At 39.7% G+C, this 21,256-nt stretch overlaps 1 protein-coding gene across 3 annotated transcripts in view; it reads right to left on the bottom strand.

The window, feature by feature from the left end:
* Positions 1-21,256, bottom strand: part of SH3GL2 (SH3 domain containing GRB2 like 2, endophilin A1) — a 317,554-nt gene that overhangs the window by 7,508 nt on the left and 288,790 nt on the right. For 2 of the 3 annotated variants that reach the window (XR_006210705.1, XR_006210707.1), the window contains exon 9: positions 19,427-19,630. The gene's annotated coding sequence lies outside the window, so the exon portion shown is untranslated. Of the gene's footprint in view, positions 1-19,417; positions 19,631-21,256 lie in introns of all 3 variants that reach the window. The other variant, XR_006210706.1, reaches the window with a different exon arrangement.

Genomic DNA, 21,256 nt, shown 5'->3' with positions numbered 1-21,256 from the left:
ACATGACTCACAACAAAAGATCCTCTAAAGAAAGAAAATAGCACTGTCACCTGTTTCCGGAAACCCCATTCAAAGACAAACTGCTCAGCCCAAGGGAATGCCTGTAGCATCTGTCCCAGCAGCGAGTGCGTGCACACACACACACACACACACACACACACACACAAGCACATTAAAATAATTTCATTTCATGCACATGATATTGGAAATACAAAAGGATTTTTTAAAAAAGAAAGAAATACAAAAGGAAAAAGGCCTTCCCAGCACAACTTGCCAGAGCACCTGTAAGCCAGCTGCCTTGTGCCAAGTCACTGCAGCACATGTGGTCTTATAATAACGTTACATACATTCCATATCCATGCTGTCCTCATGGGAAAACAAACAAGAGTACTTCCACCAGGACATTATCCTACAACATTACCCCTTCATCATTATAGAGCTATGTGGCACCATCTGTGTTGGGGGACACTCTGGAATTTTTTTTGATTGTTGTAACATGTTATTTTGTATATATAAACACTTCTGGATCCGAATAGAAAATGATCTGAGTAAATATTAAAAATTATATGCAAGTGCTATCTTCTTTTTTTTGGTTACGTTGCAGATTCCACAGACTATTGGAGTACAATTTTTAAAAATGATTTATCTATTTATTTTTTAATGTTTATTTATTTTGAGAGAGAGAGAGAGAAAGTGTAAGTGAGGGCGGGGCAGAAAGAAAGGGAAAGAGAGAATCCCAAGCAGGCTCCACTCTCAGCCCAGAGCGCCACAAGAGGCTTGATCTCACAACTCTGAGATCGCGACCTGAGTTGATATCGAGTCAGATGCTTAACTGACTGAATCACTTAGGTGCCCCTATTTATTTTTAAAGTTTTATTTTAATCACTCAGTGCTCATCACAGGCACAGTCCATAATGCTCATTTCCTATTTCACCCATCCCCCACCCACCTACCCTCTGGTTTGTTCTCTATAGATAAAATTCTGTTTCTTGGTTTGCCTCTCTTTTTTCCCCTTTGTTCATTTGTTTTATTTCTTAAATTCCACATATGAGTGAAATCATATGGTATTTGTCTTTCTCTGACTGACTTCACTTAGCATAATACTCTCTAGCTCTGTCCATGTCTTTGCAAATGGCAAGATTCATTCTTTTTTATGTTTGAATAATATTCTATTGCATATATCTACCACATTATTTACCCATTCATCAATCAGTGGACACTTGGGCTGCTTCTATATCTTGGTTATTATAAGTAATGCTGCTATAAATTTAGGCGTGCATATATCTCTTTGAATTAGTATTTTGTATTTGTTGTGTAAATACCCAGTAGTGCTATTCTTGGATCATTGGGTGTTCTATTTTTAATTTTTTCAGGAACCTCCATACTGTTCTCCAGAGGGGCTGCACCAGTTTGCATTCCCACCAACACTGCAAAAGGGTTCCTTTTTCTCCACATCTTCACCAACACCTGTTGTTTCTTGTGTTGTTAATTTTAGCCATTCTAACAGGTGTGAGGTGGTATCTCCTCATTGTTTTGATTTGTATTTCCCTAGTGAGGAGTGATGTTGAGCATCTTTTCATGTGTCTGTTGGCCATCAAGATGTCTTCTTTAGAGAAATGTCTGTTCACATCTTCTGCCCATTTTTTAATTGGATTATTTATTTTTTGGATGTTAGATTGTATAAGTTCTTTATATGTTTTGGATACTAACCCTTTATCATATATGTCTCTTGGCTTTTATGTTTTTTATTTTTTGTTTTTAATGTTTATTTATTTTTGGGAGACAGAGAGACAGTGCAAGCAGGGGAGGGGCAGAGAGAGAGGGAGACAAAAATCTGAAGCAGGCTCCAGGCTCCAAGCTGTCAGACCAGAGCCTGACACGGGGCTCAAACCCATAAAGCACAGGATCATGACCTGGGCCAAAGTCGGACACCCAACCGACTGAGCCACCCAGGCTCCCTATCAGACATGTCATTTGTAAATATCTTCTCCCATTCCATAGGTTTCCCCTAGTTTTGTTGATTGTTTCCTTCACACTGCAAGAGTTTTTTATTTTGATGTAGTCCCAATAGTTTATTTTTGCTTTTGTTTCCCTTGCCTCAGGAGATATAGCTAGAAAGAAGTTTCTATGACTGATATAAGAGAAGTTACTGCCTGTGTTCTCCTCTAGGATTTTTATGGTGTCAGGTCTCACATTTAGGCCTTTGATCCATTTTGAATTTATTTTTGTGTATGGGTTAAGAAAGTGGTCCAGTTTCATTCTTTTGCATGTTGCTGTCCGGTTTTCCCAACATCATTTGTTGAGAGACAATCTTTTTCCCATTGGATATTCTTTCTTGCTTTGTTGAAGATTAACTGACTATGGAATTGTGGGTTTATTTCTGGATGTTCTATTCAGTTCCATTGATTGAGTGTCTATTTTTGTGCCAGTGCCATACTGTTTTGATTACTACAGGTTTGTAATATAACTTGAAGTCCAGAATTGTGATGCTTGGATTGTAATCTTTTTAAGTCTGAGTTTTTATCTTATAAACTGCTTCCTCATTAAATATATGGCATCATATTCAAGTAGCTATAGGTAATTAATAAAATAATTCCATTCAGCTGTATATTTCAGCCAGCTTGAGTCGTTCTCCCCCATTTTCATTTATAGTTAGAAAGTCCTTCAATGACATAAAGCTCAAGTCCTTAGTCTACTCACATGTCAGGGGAGGTAGAGCCTCCTACATCAGGTCAGTTCCCCCATCTTTCTGTGAAGATACCTAGAATAAACCACAGATTCCCTAGAACAATGACTGAGGTTTTGTTGATTTGGTCCTAAGATAGTAATAAGATTAATGACTCTCCAAGCTATGAGGCCAGACAAAATTATAGCTTTAGAATCCAAATTACAGTACTTCCCAAGAGAGGCTAAGCTGAAGCAAGTTCATTTCAAGGAGGATATGAAAGTACTGTGAAAAAAAAAAAAGCCAGCTCCTGTGAAAAAGCAATTGATTGTTCAATATTTCCATTACAAACCTTAAAAGTTTCTGAGGGCTGCCTTCTAGAATTTTCTTTTAATGTACAATTTCATATAAACCCAAAATACCAGCCGGAGACTTATAACTAGTTACAGAGATGGGGCCTTTAACCTCTACCTATACATCTATGTTTGCTGTTAAAGAATACAAAGATTGACTGTACATTTAACATTTCTACATTAGTCTTTTCTTTTTATACATGGTGGTTAAACTGATCACTAGCCAATCATCTATCAATGTTAATTTGAACTCAGGAACAAACGTCACCAGGAGACAGTGGATTCCAAGAGCTTTGGTCCTGTGACATGACCTCTACATGCATTAGCTGAAAGAAATTATGTATTGCTACCCACAGGAATGGAGAAATTATATTAGTAATTGTGTACGAGAAGATTGCCCAGAAGATTGCAGAGGTATCAATGGATGGGAGAATAGACGCAAAATTGGATAGAATAGTTACCTCTGAACATGGGAGAAATAGTTCATGGTTATAAAATGAGGTCTAAGAGGGACTTTTACTTTCTTTGAATTAATTAACTACTTTAAAGAGGAATTTATCTTATGCATTATTTATGTAATAAATCATTAAACAATTAATTAGAGGCTATATGTCATCTGGCCTTGGGAAAGCTAATGATAGGCCCAGAAGATTTGTCTTTAAGGATTGCTCTGTTTACAGCTAAACGGCTAAGCACAGAATCGCTAAGCACAGACTGACCAGGCTCATGTGCCAGCTCTGTCACTGACAAGTTCCTCAGCCTCAAAATCTCTTTTTTCTCAGGTATAAAATGGAGTAAATAATTATAATCTACCTCAGGGGTTATTGCAAGGATTAAATAAGGTACTATACAAATGCTAACATGTAAAACCCTTAGAATAATGTCTGGTGTATGTTATTCTGTATGTTTTACTTCATATTAATTTTTATTAGCAAGTAGTATAGAAGTTGGAATGTCCCTTCTGTCTATCAACAGCCTCAGAGGGATTCTGTCCAAGTTGGTGGATGAGAGGAAGAGGAAGGCATTCCCTGGAATGGAATGGAATCAAAGGTCGAGTTGCGGAAGTGGGCAGAGAGGTTAACACGAGATGCCAGCTCTCTTGGGTCAAGGGAGCAGCCGTATGTTCACCCAGTGGTCCATTTCAGAAAAACAGAAGCAGGTTTCATGCTGCCCAAATCAAGACATACTACAGCTTAACTTTGTGCCAGGCTCTATGCTAGATGCTGAGGGTGTTGAGAAAGAATAAAATATTAATTTTTTAAATGTTTATTTCTTTTTGACAGAGAGAGAGACACACACAGAACATGAGTGGGGGCGGGGCAGAGAGAGAGGGAGACACAGAATCTGAAGCAGGCTCCAGGCTCTGAGCTGTCCGCAGAGAGCCTGATGCAGGGCTGGAACTCACGGACATCCAGAACATGATGTGAGCCGAAGCTGGACGCTCAACCAACTGAGCCACCCAGGCACCCCAAGAAAGAATAAAATGTTAACTTCATTTCCTAGAGGACCATATCCTCCTGAACAGAAGTCCAGACAAGGATTCAAACCTATTGCCACCATGGCCTATGGCCCTAAACAAAGCACTGACTTGGTTTTTGCCAGAATGAAGGCCTATTTTGTTGAGCTTTATTCTTTATGTCTAAAGAGGAAATGACCCCTTCCCTTATGGAGCTTATATTTTACTGACAAGAGATAATAAACTGTCCATCAAATTGACATGCAGATTAATTATAGTTTGTGATCAATTATATGAAGGAAATAGAGAGACTATTATGATAAAGAATTATGAAACAAGAGGATCCCTTTAGATACAGCATTTGAGAAAAGGTATCTGAAAAGGTGAGGTCTAAGCTCAGTGCTGTGAAGAAGCAAGGAGCCATCTATGCAGGAAACAGAGTTCCAGTCAGAGCAAGCATACAACTCTGGAGGCTACAGAATGGAAATGACCTTGGTACATCCAGGAAAACTTTAGAAGGCAGTGTGGCTAAAATGGGATAAGCCAAAGGGAAACAGAGTTATAGTGGTAGGCAGTGACCAGATGACATTGAGGCAAAGTGAAATGTGAAATTCTTTAAGGGTTTTAGGATGGGAGCAGCAGGATATGATGACATTTCTCCACTCTTCCCTACATTTGTGAGAGTGGAGGAATGACTAACTAGGATATTTGTCCAAAGATACGCTCAAGCACAGTATGTTTCAAGGCAACAACGCAGCAGAGACTAGCACTTTAAAATTTACCAAATAGCTTTCACATCATCTGTCCTTTGTTCATAGTATAATGTTACTTGAACTGCTAACATTTTAAGGTATTGTTACTACCTTTGTACAGAGAAGGAAAAAAAGACTCACAAAAATGTGGGATCTTGTTCAAGGTGACAGTAAGTATGTGACCAAGCAAGGCGTATAATCCAGATGTTATGGCTCTTATCTTCTTTCTGCTAAACTAGACCAAGGAGGACTGGATGGGGTCACATGATGTCTGCCTCACTGATGTCTCTATGGGAGACATCAGGGCTGAGGGAGAAGAGAGGCCTGTGTTCCTGAGATGGAAAAATGAGTGTGGCATATGCAGTGGAGAGAATCTTACTCCAAATGGAGGGGAAAAAAATACGAAAACTAAAGCCTTCAAAGGCAAGCCAAATTCAGTTTGGCCTGGTCTGATCAGCTGTGTACTTGCTGAAGCTGCAATCAAGAGCCTCTCTGTATGTTGTTCCAGCTCACTCCTGTAACTGCAGAAAATTTGGAGACGATTCATGTCATATGTTCAATTGGGCTGTGTCTTCCTCAGTCTCTAGCTCACCATTTTACTTAGGACATGCAAGAATTTGGCAAATTTACCTAAATCAACACCAAATTCCAGGAGTTTGAATGCTGACATAATATCTCTTTTAAAAAAGGGGGGGTATTATTTTTTTAATGTTCCTCATTCAAGAAAAGTATTAGCAAGCAGTGACTGAGATGGGCTGTCCATGTGAGGGAGTGTTCAAAATAGTTCAAGAAACTGCTCCTTTTCCAAATTACACATATCTACAAGCTCTCAGGAGACTTTATTAAAGACTGATGGTTAATAACATCATAGATTAGCAAGGAACAAAGTTTCTGGAATCTTTCCACCATCGCTGCTATGTTGGTTAGTGGTCATGCTGCTTAACCCATGCCTCATTGAAGTATTTAACAGTTCCCAACTGAAAATTTTCCTAAATGCTGAATTGAGTGCAGCTAGGTATCCCAAAATACTGATGAGCATCACTGGTGGTTTGTAGAGTAAGTTAGCGGGAGGAGGCATGTGGAAGAATAATTTTACTGGATATGGTCTTATTTTAATGCATATTCAAAAATATAAGTAATATATCAAACTTGTGACTTTTACAAACATATTTGCTCAGAAAGAAGTTGAAGCCAGTAGCAACATGGTAATTCACCTTATGCTAACCCCCAAAATTACAGGTGTGGTGTCAGCTGATAGTATGTTGTGCAGTAAAAAGTCATGACGATGATGTACAGATACCTGGTAATTGGGAAATAATAAGGCAGCACAAAGAACACTGATTTGAGAATGATGAACATCAGTCAAATGAGATGGTTAAGCAGCAATAATAGTGTCCCTGAAGATAGGAACTGTGTCTTCTTTAAAGTTCTATCAGTTTTCTATTGCTGTTATACCAAATAACCACACACTTGGTGGCTTAAAGCAACACAAATCTTTTATCTTACAGTTCGGAAGTCAGAGTAAGAAATAGATTTTACAGGGCTAAAATCATGGGGTTGGCAAAGCTGCATTCCTTCTGTCGGCTCTAGGGGAGAATCTATTCCTTGTCTTTTCCAGCTTCTACAAGTTGCCGGCATTCCCTTGCTCATGACCCTATCACCCCAACCTCTGCTTCCATTGTCACAACTCTCTCTCTCTGACTGCAACTCTCTTACCTTCCTCTTACACTTGTAAAGGACATCTGGGCCTACATGGAGCCCACCTGGATAACCCAGGATACTCTCTCCATCTCAATAGTCTAGGCTCAATCACAGCTGCAAAGTCTCTTTGGCCATGTAAGGTAACATATTCACAGGATCTGAGGTTTAGGATGTGGACATCTTCAAGGCCATCTTTCTACCTCCCACAAAAATTTTATCTCTATTAAGGAACATAGTGCCTGTTGCAACACAAACTCTCAACAAATGTCTGTTAAATACATTTTAAATGATAGTTTTGTTGTTACAGTTGTCTAAGATTTCAAGACTTTGTTAGCTACTTTTCATGCCCATTGCTTCTAAACCAAATGAGGAAGCTAACACCTTGAGAGGTTATATAACTTCACCAAAGTCACATGAGTAGTCAATTGTGGAGTCAAGAAACAAACACAGGTCTATAATGATCTCAGAGCCTGTGCTTTGCCACTACTTTCTTCTATTTCGCTTAACCCCTCCAAACTTCATTTTCTTCATCAACAAAAATAGGGGAAGAGAGTAGGTGATCTCTGGGGTCTCTTCCAATTTGATGAACCATTCTTTTTATACCTTTAAATAGACTTTTAAAACATGAAATCGTATGTTGGTATTGCCTCCAAGGTTATGTTCAGAGTCACTAAAATTATCACAGTGGTACAAGCAGAAATGGAAAAATTACATTATTTCCTTTGAATACAGTTGCTCCAAGTCCTTCCTAACTACAACACTGTTATTAAAATTCAAAAACGATGGTTTGGTTTATACAACACCATATATGCCTTTTTCTACAAATTCCCCTTGACAAATTCCAACCTGATGCTCTTTAAAATGACAGAACATCATTTAGACATTTCATTGAGAAGTACCTACCATAAAGTAGAATTCTAGCTAATTAAATGGAGAGCAAGTGATAGAATTAAAAAATTATGATTTATGATCCTAATGAAATAATGTCATATATCATAAATGCCAACACTTAGTTAAAAGGGAAATTCTTGATTGGTAGAATTTATAATGGGGATTGAACTGGTCATATCTGAACTCAATGGTCAATCTTGGCATTACTGAAAGTTGGAAAGACAAATGTTATTTGCTTCATGATGTGATGTCTTAGGAGTACCATTAGTACCTAAGAAGTATTATTGCCTACAATCTTTCACCTGGATCACTGAATCTCTATATCTAACTACAGTTCTCCAGAAACAGAGACAAGTTAAATGAGAACACTAAGAAGAAATCATCCAAATCCAGAATTTCAAAGTACAACTGTCCAGTTTATCTACGAAATAAATTGCATAAAAAGGGGGGAGGGGATGAGTTACAGAACAAGAGATTTTTACAGACAAAATCTCTACGTGTAAAATGTGAACCTTGTTTAGGTCCTGATTCCAATAAACTAACTGTAAGAAGACTCGAGAAGGTCTACATCTAACCATGAAGAAGTAGCAGAGATTTGACTTAGTTTTCCCAAACAGATAAGTAGAAAACGAGGTGGGGGTGAGGTGTGGGGAATGAAATGACTGCTTTCAGTCATTGCCCAATGTGCACATCAGGACTCAGAGATGTGATCCCTGAGAGATGAGAAATAACAGAGATTATTCTGACAATTATGCTTGCTTTCTACCAAAAAGCATACTGCAGCCCACAGGAAGGCAGAGGTCCCAAGGAGAACACGGCAGACTTGCTACATAAAGAAAACAGAAATCCAACTTCTGGAAGCCCAAAGTGATGGGAAGCCGCAGGACAAAGTTCTAGGAGCAGAAAAATAGCTTCAGAAATCACGTGGGTATGCCTGAGTCTGTGCTGAATACTGAGATCTGCATGCCGAGGGTAAAAAAATTCAGGCTTCTAGGAAAGCAGAATTTCTCAGGAGCTATGGACTGACTGGGCCACAGAGCCCACAGGGCTGGAAGGTGTTCTATTTCTAATCATACAAGGTGGTGGGTCTTGTCTTCTCACTTCAGGTTCTCAGCGGAAACCCCAGAAAGTCTACAGCTTAGAAGGGGTTGAAATCTTCCTCTAGTTTAGGACACTCTAGAACCACCTTAAGGAACGTTTTTAAAAATGATGTTCAAAATGTTCAAAATGAACAGCAAACTGAACTAAACACTAGAAGAAAAGCTAATGCTCTTTGAAAGATGACAGTGAAACCCAGACCCTTGATGATATAATTCCAAAGTCCAGCAATCTAACACAAAAAATTAGACATTCTTGGAAGCTGGAAAATGTACCCATAACCAAGATGAAACTTTTTCTGTAGAAACAGACCAATAAATGAATGTTTCAGTGATCTGTGATACAATAACAAGTGGCCTAACTTATGCTTATTTGGAGTCCAGAGAAGACAGAAATGACAGAATAAAAATATTAGAAGATATAACTGCTGAAATTTTTCTGAATTTGATGATACACAAAGTTCAATTAACCCAAATAAGGATTTTTAAAATGAGAGGGGGAAGAAAACTCATCAAGGCACACAATAATCAAATTTCTAAAGACATATTACTTAAATGGAGCTAGGCTGAGAAGTAGATTTCTTGTCTTTTAACTGTGTTTAGCCAGAAAACAATTGAACATCTTTCAAGTGCTAAAGAGGAGTTGGGGGCAGGAGAGCCTATCAACGTAAAATTCTAAATCCAGCAAAAATACCTTTCAAAAACGAAGGAAAAATCAATTTTTCAGAGAGGCAAAAATTCAGAGAGAACTTCATTTCAATATTACATGATTTGTTAAAATTCCTCAAGAACAAGGAAAATGAAAGGGACAGAAACTGGGATCTTCACAAAGGAATGAAGCACACCAATAATGGTAAAAATATATATATAGATAAATATTTAAGTTTTCCATTTTTGCTTTATTTCAGAGATAAGGAAGAACTAGTAACAATGTATTATGGAATTGATAACATAGGTATGTTTAAAGCAAAAATAATAACAAGGTATCGTGCATTTATAACAGCTATGAACACATTAGCCAAAAGGGGCAGGATGATAGAAATGAATATAGATTGTTGTAAGTTTCTTTCATTATTTCATTTCATTTCAAGAAATGCTATAATAATTTTAAATAGAATGTGAAAAGTTAATAAGTACTGTAAACTGAGAGCAACCACTAAAAACTAAATCAGTAAGGCCTACTTAAATAAGTTTTTCAGCCCATATTGGCCATAAAATGATATCATGAAAAATTCTCAGTTAGTCCAAAAAAAGGAAAGGAAGCCAAGGAACAAAGAACAAATGTGATAAATTTAAAAAAAACAAATAGCAAAATGGTTGACTTAAATCCAGCCAGATCACCTTAATTGTGAAGAATGCAAACAGCAATAAAAGCAGAGATTTTTGTAATAAATAAAAAAGCACGAACTGAGATAAATCTTGATATAAAAGGATGGAAAACATAGACCGTAGGAACATTAATCATGACCATGACAGCAAACAGCTTATTGTATTTTCCTTCTTGTTTTCTGTATGAGATGCTGCTGTGCAATAAATCCTAAAACAAAATGGGTCTAACAAATGGTCATGTGACACCTTTAAAACTGAGGAACAGATGATGCTAGTTGGTATCACATTGAGAATATTTAAGAGAGACAGGCAGAGGATTATATTTGATTTGGTATGGAATTCAAGCAAAATGAAGCATGTTGATGGAGTTCAAAGCAGGGCCCACTGCCCATCAGGCTGGGTGCCCTCTGAAGCAGTTTGAGTTCTCAACTGTTTATGGAGCATGTATAGTTTCGGGACTTCTCCTCAGCAACAGAGAGCCTGTCCAAAAAGCGTTAACCAAGAATTAAAAGAGTAGGCCAGGGACATTCTAAACAATGATTTCATACTTTAGGTTTATCCTGGGTTTCCCTGAGTTGCCAGGGTAACCATTTATTGTAAAGTCTTGGCATCTTTTGGGTTAAGTTATAGGGCAAAATCCTATAAAATTAGTGGAGCAGAGCTCTTTTGAGGTCTTTGAGTGTATCAAGCAGCCCAAGCCAAGATTTGGCTCTAGGACCGCATCTAGCTCGTCTATTCCCACCCTCTCCACCCTCTCCGTGATTCCCCTGGAATGGAGAGGCAGGGAGCAGCAAAGATTTCACTGAATCTTCAGAATATATCTCACCACTGGGGACTGGTTAGTATAGAGAGGAATAGAGGGAAAACTGCATTTGCAAATCCTGATATTAATTCATATCACTTTAGCAAGGACCATGATGAAGAACTTAATCTGGAAATCTTACTTGGGAAGTCTGGCCCTGGAGTTTGGTCATCAGGAAAGTTGTGTACATGAGGGCATCTAGACCTCCTGGAAGGACAGTGAAGGGAACCTCAGCAGAAATATTGAGAATGCTCATTCCACCTCCTCCCCTCACTCCCCACTCTGAAGAAACAGTGAGGAAGACTCTCCCCACAATGGTAAAGACTCTTGAATAAAGAAAGGCAGAGTAAACCTTTGCCAACTCCTTTTCTCAACTCCTTTGAGAAACAGATTGGCTGTACTGAGGCATAGGAGTATTGCATCCATCTGAGAATAGAGATGAAACTGACATGGTAGTTATGTATCACGGACCGGCAGGAGCTATTACCCAGCCTCTAGGGAAGCTGGCATGAACTCCTCAGTTGCAAGAGAGACAAACAGACATAATCTATTTCCAAATCATAAACAAAGTGATGCCCTAAAATAAAGGACTATGAACTCTGCCTGCCACCACAGATGCTGTCATTGGTCATTGTTAGTCATTTTAGGTTCAGCCATCTATGGGTTTGTTAGTCCACACGGTGATTTCTTCTATTTCTGTTATTGTTGATAAGCATTTAATTTCTGGTGAGTACAAAAGGCAGTGATAACTTTGAAAGTACCACTAATTAAAGGTTATGATGACAATGGAAACAAAAAAAAAAAATTGAGAGTGGCAAGAAGATGATAAATGTCCAGAGATTCATAGGATGAGTCATTCATCCACAGGAACAATTTTGAAGAACAAAAAGTAAATCACGCAAAGTGAAAACCTCTGGGTATAAGCAAAGGATAGTAGTCAGCAAGAGACTAGTAAAAGTGATCAATGAAATGGAATATTTAGCCTTAACATCAAAAGTCTGTTAACCTAATATTAATTCAGGAGCAGGCTAGGAGGGTGTTAAAGAATTTAACTATGAAAGTCTGCCACAGAAACCTTTTTGTCTCAATATTTCTTATGATTCCATTGTTTCCAGACTCATTCAAGTCTGCACAACATCTGAGTGAGTGTTGATAAGGCTGTCTGTGTGAACACTGCAGTTGCTAAGGTATTCCTGACATCACTTGCAGAGGTCATGGGGTAAGGTGAGATTGGGTATAAATGGAAGGTAGTCATGCTTCCATAGAATTTCAATATGGTTAAAAGTGGTTTCCTTTTTCAAATGGAGCCCAAAAGAACACATATAAGCACAAAAGAAAATAACAAAAAAATAAAATAGTTTAAATCCTTAACCATGCCGGACTTAGGAAAAAATGGACTTATAACAGACTGTTAAAGCCCACCCTTTGCAAAAGTAGAGGTGTTTGGAATGGTTTAAGGCTATCTTGTGGTGCTCTTATACAGGTGTCATCACTGGGGATGGTCCACTGCAAGGAGATGTCCATCACAACTACAATGATAACAAGAGGAAGTTCTAAGCAGAGTTATTTGGCCTCCAGTTTGGGTGGTGGCAAGGCAGAGGGAATGGTGAGCTAAAAGGGCAGCAGAGTAGGAGTCTCTTGAAACCAAAAGGAGATTTTAGGGAAAGAGTTGAAAAGAAGGGCCTATGTATTCTTTGTAAATCTACCCTTTAGCAGAAAAGGAGAGTGAGTTGGTAGAGGGAAAATTCCAGGGCCTCCATGATTCCATTTCCAAATCTGATATGTTTCAATGAAAAACAGCCATTGGTCTTACATTCCCACAGAGGGAGTGAGGCAGAGTTTAAAGTGCTCAAAAGGTACTTTTATTGACTGAATGATAGGTGTGCACTGAAGCACTGAAATGAAGTGAAAATTTACAAAACATAGCTATTTAACTCTTGCTAAGTAAGAGAATTCCTTTGAGGGAAAGAACCATCTTTGTTTAGGCTTAATGGATTTATTTGGGAATGAAGTTCAGGACAAACTAAGATGGTAATTGAGACATGGTGTGAGTTAAACTGATCTCTATATAAACATGAACAGGAATTTAGGGGGAAGGGAATGAATAAATGAGCTGGAGAGGAAAGGGAACAATAATGATTGAATTGGAGGGGCGCCTGGGTGGCTCAGTCAGTTAAGCATCAGACTTTGGCTGAGGTCATGATCTCGCAGTTCATGAGTTCAAGCCCCGTGTTGCACTACGTGCTGACAGCGTGGAGCCCAGAGCTTACTTCAGATTCTGTGTCTCCCTCTCTCTGTCCCTCCCCAACTCTCTCTCTCTATCTCTTTCTCTCTCTCTCCCCCCTCTCAAAAATAAATAAACATTGAAAAAAAATGATTGAATTGGAGACAGAGGGCAACATGAGGGAAGGAAATTCCTGATTTCAGCAATCACCAAAATACTTGAAGTAGAAGAATGTCAAGTTTCCATTTTGGATTTTTATATTGTACAATCCTAGTCCCAAACCTTCGGTGCCATATACAGTCTTGTATATGGCAAGACTGCCATATACAGTCTTGACTTGGTGCACTTTGTTGTTGTTGTTGTTTTTAAAATTTTTTTTAATGTTTATTTATTTTTGAGAGAGAGACAGAGACAGAGCGCAAGTCAGGGAGGGCAGAGAGAGAGGGAGACCCAGAATATGAAGCAGGCTCCAAGCCCTGAGCTGTCAGCATGGAACCCAACGCAGGGCTCGGAATGCACGAACCCTGAGATCATGACCTGAGCCAAAGTTAGACACTTAACTGACTGAGCCCCCCCGCCAGGCACCCCAAATTCATGCACTTTGGATAAGCAGGGATTAGGATTGTGCCCTGTGTGATGATACAGGGCTGTGAAGGAGCAGCAGAAAAAATCCTAGATGACCCAGAGACGTCACTGCACATGCAAATTCAGAGTCAGAGCTTATTAAGAAAAAGCCTCACTGCCAGGACCACCACATACACACACATACACACGCACACACACGCACGCACACACATATGTGTGAGCACGGACACACACACCTATTCACCACCACCATCATCATTTATCATTGTCACCATCAAGAACCTCCAGATATGTTAGGAATCATGCCATATATATCACTGTATATTTCATGGGGTTCAAACCAATTGTACCTAAATCTCACAGGGCAAAGTAGCCCAAGCAATTGGAGGTCTTGGACACTGCCAGAGGCAGCTGAAATCTGGATCTGCACTCTGAAGTAAATAGGGCATCCTGAACTGTCCCTGTCACTCTAATAGCAAGGTTCCAAATCCTAAGTGTTTGGGGTTTGTTTTTCCATTCTCCTTAACACCTTCCAGGCATTTCTCAAAGATGAGAAGCAAAGTCCCAGAAGAAAAAATCAGGTAAATTGCAGGTATGCCGACCTCTCTCTATTAAAAGAAATCCCCAGGCAATTTCCCAATACCTTGGGGAGAAACTTCCATTGCTTCTTCTGGCAGAGTTCTCCTGGCAGAACCACTATACATGTAAATATGTTCACTTCCCATTCCATTAGCATGAGAATAGGATGTACAAGTCTTCTACAACTGCTCATCTTCAGAGCCTCAAGGTAAGGGTGTGTTGGATGTCTCAGAGATATCAAACCGCAAGGAACTCTTCATTGTTTTTTTTTTTTTGTTTTTTTTTTTGTTTTTTTTTTTAATGTTTATTTATTTTTGAGACAGAGAGAGACAGAGCATGAACAGGGGAGGGGCAGAGAGAGAGGGAGACACAGAATCTGAAGCAGGCTCCAGGCTCTGAGCTGTCAGCACAGAGCCCGACGCGGGGCTCGAACTCACTGACCATGAGATCATGACCTGAGCCGAAGTCGGACACTTAACCGACCGAGGCACCCAGGCGCCCCGAACTCTTCATTGTTAGAGACAAATTCTTTATCTAAGGGAAGTTTCTAATAGTCCTTTGGGACTTGTAATTTAAAAATTTTTTGCTTTCATTTTTTGCTTAAGCTCAAATGGAATGTAGAATCTGATATGGAATCTAACAAAGGGAGCTAAACCCTCCAGCGTTGGTGTCATCTGGATTTTTTGTTAAGGATGTGCAACTACATCATTTTCATGATCAAAATACCTCATTATGTACATACACACCAGACATCAGATTGACAGACTCAACCACATGGGTCTGTTTCTCCAGCTTTTCTCAAGACAGCCTATAATTCCTATCTCGTTCACAAACTATAGCCAAGAACTTTGTGTTTATATCCTAATTATTTTCCAAAATGTCATCTTTTTTGCCCTAATACGTTTGCAAAGTGTCTTCCTTTTCACAATAGGTTGACTACTGAAAAGCAACGTAACCATTAGGTGTTTGCAAATCAGACAAGTATTAAATGTAACCAGGAAACTTACCCTTTATGGAAACCTAAGTAAAAAAGCAAAGAAATTTTGTAAAAACTTTTGTAAAAAATAGCCCCTAATTCATTGGTTCTGTAAGTCTGGTTGTAAGCAGACTTTCTTAAAGTCAGTGATATCTATATTTTTTTTAATTTTTATTTATTTTTGACAGAGGCAGAGTGCAAGTGGGGGAGGGGCAGAGAGAGGGAGACACAGAATCTGAAGCAGGCTCAGGCTCTGAGCTATCAGCACAGAGCCCAGCGAGGGGCTTGAGTTCACAAACAGTGAGATCATGACCTGAGCCAAAGTTGGATGCTTAACCGGCTGAGCCACCCAGGTGCCCCAAATTTTCACATTTTAACATATATAGATATAGGGGTGCTGGGTGGCTCAGTTAGTTAAGCGTCTGACTCTTGATTTTGGCCAGGTCATGATCTCATAATTCTTAAGTCCGAGCCCCATGTCTTAAGGTCTGTTCTGACAGCATGGAGCCTGCTTGAGATTCTCTCTCTCCATCTCTCTCTCTCTGACCCTCCCCTGTTTGTGCACACACACACACACACACACACACACACTCTCTCTCTCTCTCAAGATAAATAATTTTTAAGCGAGTTATTTTTATTGCCAAATAACTATTAAACTACTCATGACCTCTTTTTTTTTTCCTCCAATACCAATTAAACTAGAAATCTACAATTCAATAGCCAATCCCAGCCATACTTCACAATGGTGTCCTACTGACACTTCTTTCCCTAATGGAATGACTTTCTAATTGGCTTAAATATAGAATAATTGTGTCACAAAAGAAAAATGCCCGTTTACCATTAAACCCATACTCAGGCCTATTAACATTAACAAAAAGGGAGGAGGGGCTGAGGAAGACTGACTCCTCTAAACCCCTAGCCTAAGATTAAATGTGTACTAATCTATCATTGTATCAGTCTATAAAAGCATTCTGCTGCTGCCTCAGCCTTCACACTGCACAGAATCAGTTCATATATATTTCCCACTTGGGGGTTTGGGCAAAGTTCCATTGAGGTCTGGTCCAGGAAAGTCCCCCAGGGCTTTCAGGGTCATAAGTCCTGCAGGTTTATGATGGTTTGGTTTTAACTTCTGACTACACTGGGCAAGATTTTACATACCTGATGATAGCAAGCCTAACTGTGGGCCAAAAAGCTCTGCAATCCAATTGGTGGTAAGTCCTGCTAATTCCCTAAAGCCTAGCAAGGAAGCTGAGAAGAAGGATAAAACACACACAAAAATAGAATTGTTGCTAGGCATACGGAATCTGGCCCTCTGAAAGTGTTACAGGATTGACTTGCGAAAATGTATGCTTGTGAATTTTTATGTAGGGAGTGTGCCTTGTGAATTCTACGGCCACGCTGCACTTGACAATGATGTCCCCTAAAGTTATTGTGCAAATCTTGGGGAATCAAAGACTTGAATCGGTGAAGTCATAACCAATAAGAAGAAACCAGAGGACCAGCAAGAGCTCCTTGACTTTTGACAACGTGCTTGCATCTTCCACGAAGAATTTCCTGATTGTTGTTTCTCCCCCAAGCCTACCCAGCACTTCCAATGGAGTAAAAGTTCTTAAATGTTTAGAAATTCACTTTCTGAGAAATATCTTTGGATAGTGTTTATGTTTCTGGTTAATGATCTCAATCCTATATTTGTTTTGCTTCCCCGGCAAGGAAAAAAAAAAAGCTCAGCAAGTCCATTTTTCTTTTTTCTTCTTTTCTTCCTTTCTTTTCATGTTTGGACCCAAACATCAACCTATGGACTAGGAGAAGCTCCTTTTGCAAAGAGAGCTAAGAGTTTTCTTTTCTTTCTTTTAATGTTTTTTTTGTTTTTTTGTTTTTTTGTTTTTTTTTTTTGAGACAGAGAGAGACAGAGCATGAGCAGGGAAGGGGCAGAGAGAGGGGTAGACACAGAATCCAAAGCAGGCTCCAGGCTCTGAGCTGTCAGCACAGAGCCCGATGTGGGGCTCGAACTCACAAACTGTGAGATCATGACCTGAGCCGAAATCGGACGCTTAACCGACTGAGCCACCCAGGCACCCCAAGAGCTAAGAGTTTTCTAATAGGACTTGTTACATCCCAACATACTGTCAAAACGTTGCTTCTCCAATGACCTCCCTCTACAGCAATAACCTGGAGCCACCCTGGAAATGCAGTAAGGAGATGTGTTTCAATCAGGAAGGAGATGTTTTTCAATCACATCTGATGCAATGTTTCACATGGCAGAATGGGTTCACAGATAAATTCTGCTACCACCAGAGTTTTTTGTTTGCTTTTGTTTTTAATGATTTTTTTTTCTCTACATGCTTTCAGCACTGTTGTTAAACGTTCGACATTTTGGACTCACTCTGCTGGTTGTGGTGGTGGTGGTATTTTTTAAACCCTCACCTAAGTAATTAATCAACAAATACTTCTCATCAAGTGTTCAGCTTGTGCTATAAGTTGTAGAAGATACATAAGCCATGGAAGGTATGTTTGTTCCTCCCTCAAGAGGCTCATAATTAAAATAGTGAAAGTGGACTAATAGCATGAAGCAATAACCAGCATACAAGATGATAGATCGTGATGGCTGAGTTATCCAGTTCATCTAGTGTCAATGGTTCAGAACCTCTTCTGGGTCCAGCAGCACTTTGAAGTTCAGGTAAAGGCTAACCAGTTTCTCCCCAGAAATATGCATATAGTTTCATACACACATAATTTCACATTAATTCCAAGGGAGAGGATGATGATCCACGAACTTCCTGAAATCCATTCATGAATGCAGGAGTAGTTTATGGATCACTGCCCTAAGAACTATAGAAGTTCAGAGGAGAAGGAGCTCATTTAATTCAGAGGAATCTAAAGGGGTGTAGGGAAGGCACTGGGGTTCGAAATTTACCTTGGATGGTGGATGAGATTAAGGAGAAAGGAAAGGAAATGAATCTTTATGAGAGACATAAGTAATTTATATGTCATTTCATTTAATCTACAGAGCAATTCCATGAAGTTACTATGTTCTCCATGTGAGAGAAATGGAGACTAGAGATGCTTAATAAATGGCCCAAGACCACTCTCATCTATTTAGTTCCTAAACTGGATTGAAAGTCATGTTTTTTATGAAAACAGATTCCAACTACTTCCACTACACACTCTATTGATGAAGAGAGATGATAAATCTTCTGTAATCTAATGAATAGGTCTTCTAGTGCACATACATAATCTAATAGAGAAGCGAGGAGGGTGAGGAATAATACAAGCACTCTTCTAGCTCTCAAGCAAAATTAAGTTAAATGAAGCCATGATTGAGAGAGGCACACTACTGTTAATATATTACCTATGAATTGAGGACATCTAGTAAACTTGATGTGACTGTGAATTTCCTTTTCAGGTCCTTATATGGTTGGTGTAGTAGGACAGAATTATTGTTTTCAACTTTTCGCGCTGCCCCTGTAATAACATAATACTCATTTTTCAGGTGACTTGACCGTGTTTCTGAGTAGGCAGAATATACATCTCCACCCCATTGATCTTGGCCTTGGCCTTGTGAATTGACTTTGTGCTTTGACCAATGGAATGTTAGTGGAAGTGTTGATGTGACAGTTTGGAACAGAAGCTTCTAGGAAGAGTGTTTTCTCTCACTCCTGGTCTTCTGCTCTCCTCCATAAGGACAACATGCCACAGAGAGTAGCTGACCCGGTAGCCTGGATTGTAGAATGAGAAGCTATATGGAGCAGACAGGGACCCAATCTGCAGCCTGGAGGCAATTCCTGCTGAGCCTGGTCAAACCAGCAATGCTGCAGCTGACTTGGAGAACTATAAGTGAGAAGTGAATATTTATTGTAGTAACTAATCAAGATTTTGTGGTTGTTAGCACAAAAAACCCTAGCTTTTGATAGTTTACTCAAGGATGGCCTCAAGATTTTGAAATCAACCAAGAGACTGAGTCTCACCAGAGAAATTCAAATAATATCAGAGAAAATTCTAGAACCAACCTCAAGTACCTGGTTGTTTCCAGTCAGGAATAACATGTACAAGACAGGATTCTTGGCCTCTTGTTTTCCCATCTTGTCAGCACAGGGCTCAGGCTCCAGGAGATAGGACTTAGCCCTTGGTGGGATAGTCATTGGTAGAAATCAACTCAGGAATTCAGTTGTGGGTTTCCCCTTCTCTTCCTTTTCTCATGGTGGAGGAGGGAAGCAATATGGCTACAAGACAGAAAAATACAGGAAAATGACAAGCTCTTAGGCAGTTCTCAAAGTTGACAACTGGACTCTGAATAACTGACAGCATGCTGTATTTTTAGAATCCACATCCACATATAGAAACACGCATACTTATTTTTGCTCCTACCAATCACTTCTGTGAGAACATTGCTTAAGTTATTGGCCACACAATCTCAATGCCGTGAAAAGGTCAATTAGCATCTCTCACCGGTGATTCTCTGCTGAGAGTTGTACAGATGATGGAGGACCCATGAATAGGCAGGTGACCACCACTTCTCATTGACACACCCCAACACCTAATTAGTGCTTTCACAATTCAGTCTGTGGCCTCAGCAATAAGACTTTAAAGATATTTTATCCTTTTGATTTGATCCTGCCTCTCAACCATGCTGTTTAAACACTAAAACTACAGACGACCATGTTCAGAGCCCTTGAGTTCTGGTGAAAAAGAAGCAGGGCAAGAGAAACACACTCACACACTATCTTTCCATTCCACCCAACCGAACACATCCCAAGGCCCTTAAGTGAAATCACCAGTGTTCAGGGCAGTCCATCAAACAGAGTCTAGACTGACACTTGTTAAATTCAGGTTTTGTAAAGCAAGCTGTTAGGACTCTGCAGTTTTGGCTCCAGGACTTTGCTGGGCTCCAGCAGTTCCAGTGTTGGAGCCCAAGCCCTGTTCCAGTGCCAAACATTTGTCCACACGCTGTTCCCATGCAGCAAAGACTCAGCTCTGTCAACATCCCTGTGACTGGAGGAAGGTACTCCTCCTCCCATCCCACATGTGGGAAGTGTCCCCTGGTAATGAAGTCATAGAGGGCTGGATGCACATGCTTAAAATGATCTGCAGTGCTTATCCTCAGGGGAGACTGGGAAATTGGTCCGCATCCCACAGTAACTGACCCCTGAGTGGGGAGGACACAATCTGCTCTCAGGGTTGTGTGGCTTTCTCATTCAGGTGTTTCTAAGCTCTGCTATTAGATCATTATAATTTACAGAATCTCTCCACATAAGGTGAATGGGTTAAAAGATCAGATGGTTTCATCAATGTAGTCTTTCTATCAATGCCGTCTCCCCAGACAATGAGAAACTTTGTTACGGGAAACCTATTCCTCAATTAGAAGTCTCCCTGTCTTAGCCAACCAGTCCCAGCTGAATAGACCTTTCTTTCCTGTCAGGTACATGATGCGTTATCTACAAGGATATCAGCATAACCATATTTTGGACTAAAGGGCTTTTTTTTACTTTTAAGAAATGAAGACTGAAAAAGTTGGGTTTAAAATGGCATTTGGCTTAAAGGCCCTTATTCAGCCTCTCCCAACAATTCAACAAAATACTTGTGTCTTTAACATAGAAAAAAATGCTAACTCAGGCCCTCACCAAAACCGGAACTAAACAGAACTAAACAACCTCTTTTCAGAGTCTTGGATCACTCTCCATTAACAGTAAGACTGGCAAAACAGGATTAAAAGCAATTCATGATTCCCTGTGCTAAAACCACTGGAAATAGAGCTTCCTCTCCCCTCCCACCCTGAAAGCAGATGGGAGGAAGGTAAGCAGCCCCTGCCCCCTCTCAATACCCCACCCCTGGCTCAGAAATACAAGCTA

Source organism: Panthera tigris, chromosome D4, assembly GCF_018350195.1.
Source record: "Panthera tigris isolate Pti1 chromosome D4, P.tigris_Pti1_mat1.1, whole genome shotgun sequence".
Classification (NCBI taxonomy): domain Eukaryota; kingdom Metazoa; phylum Chordata; class Mammalia; order Carnivora; family Felidae; genus Panthera; species Panthera tigris.
The sequence above is the reverse complement of the archived record's forward strand: the minus strand, read 5'-3'. Positions and strand labels throughout refer to the sequence as shown.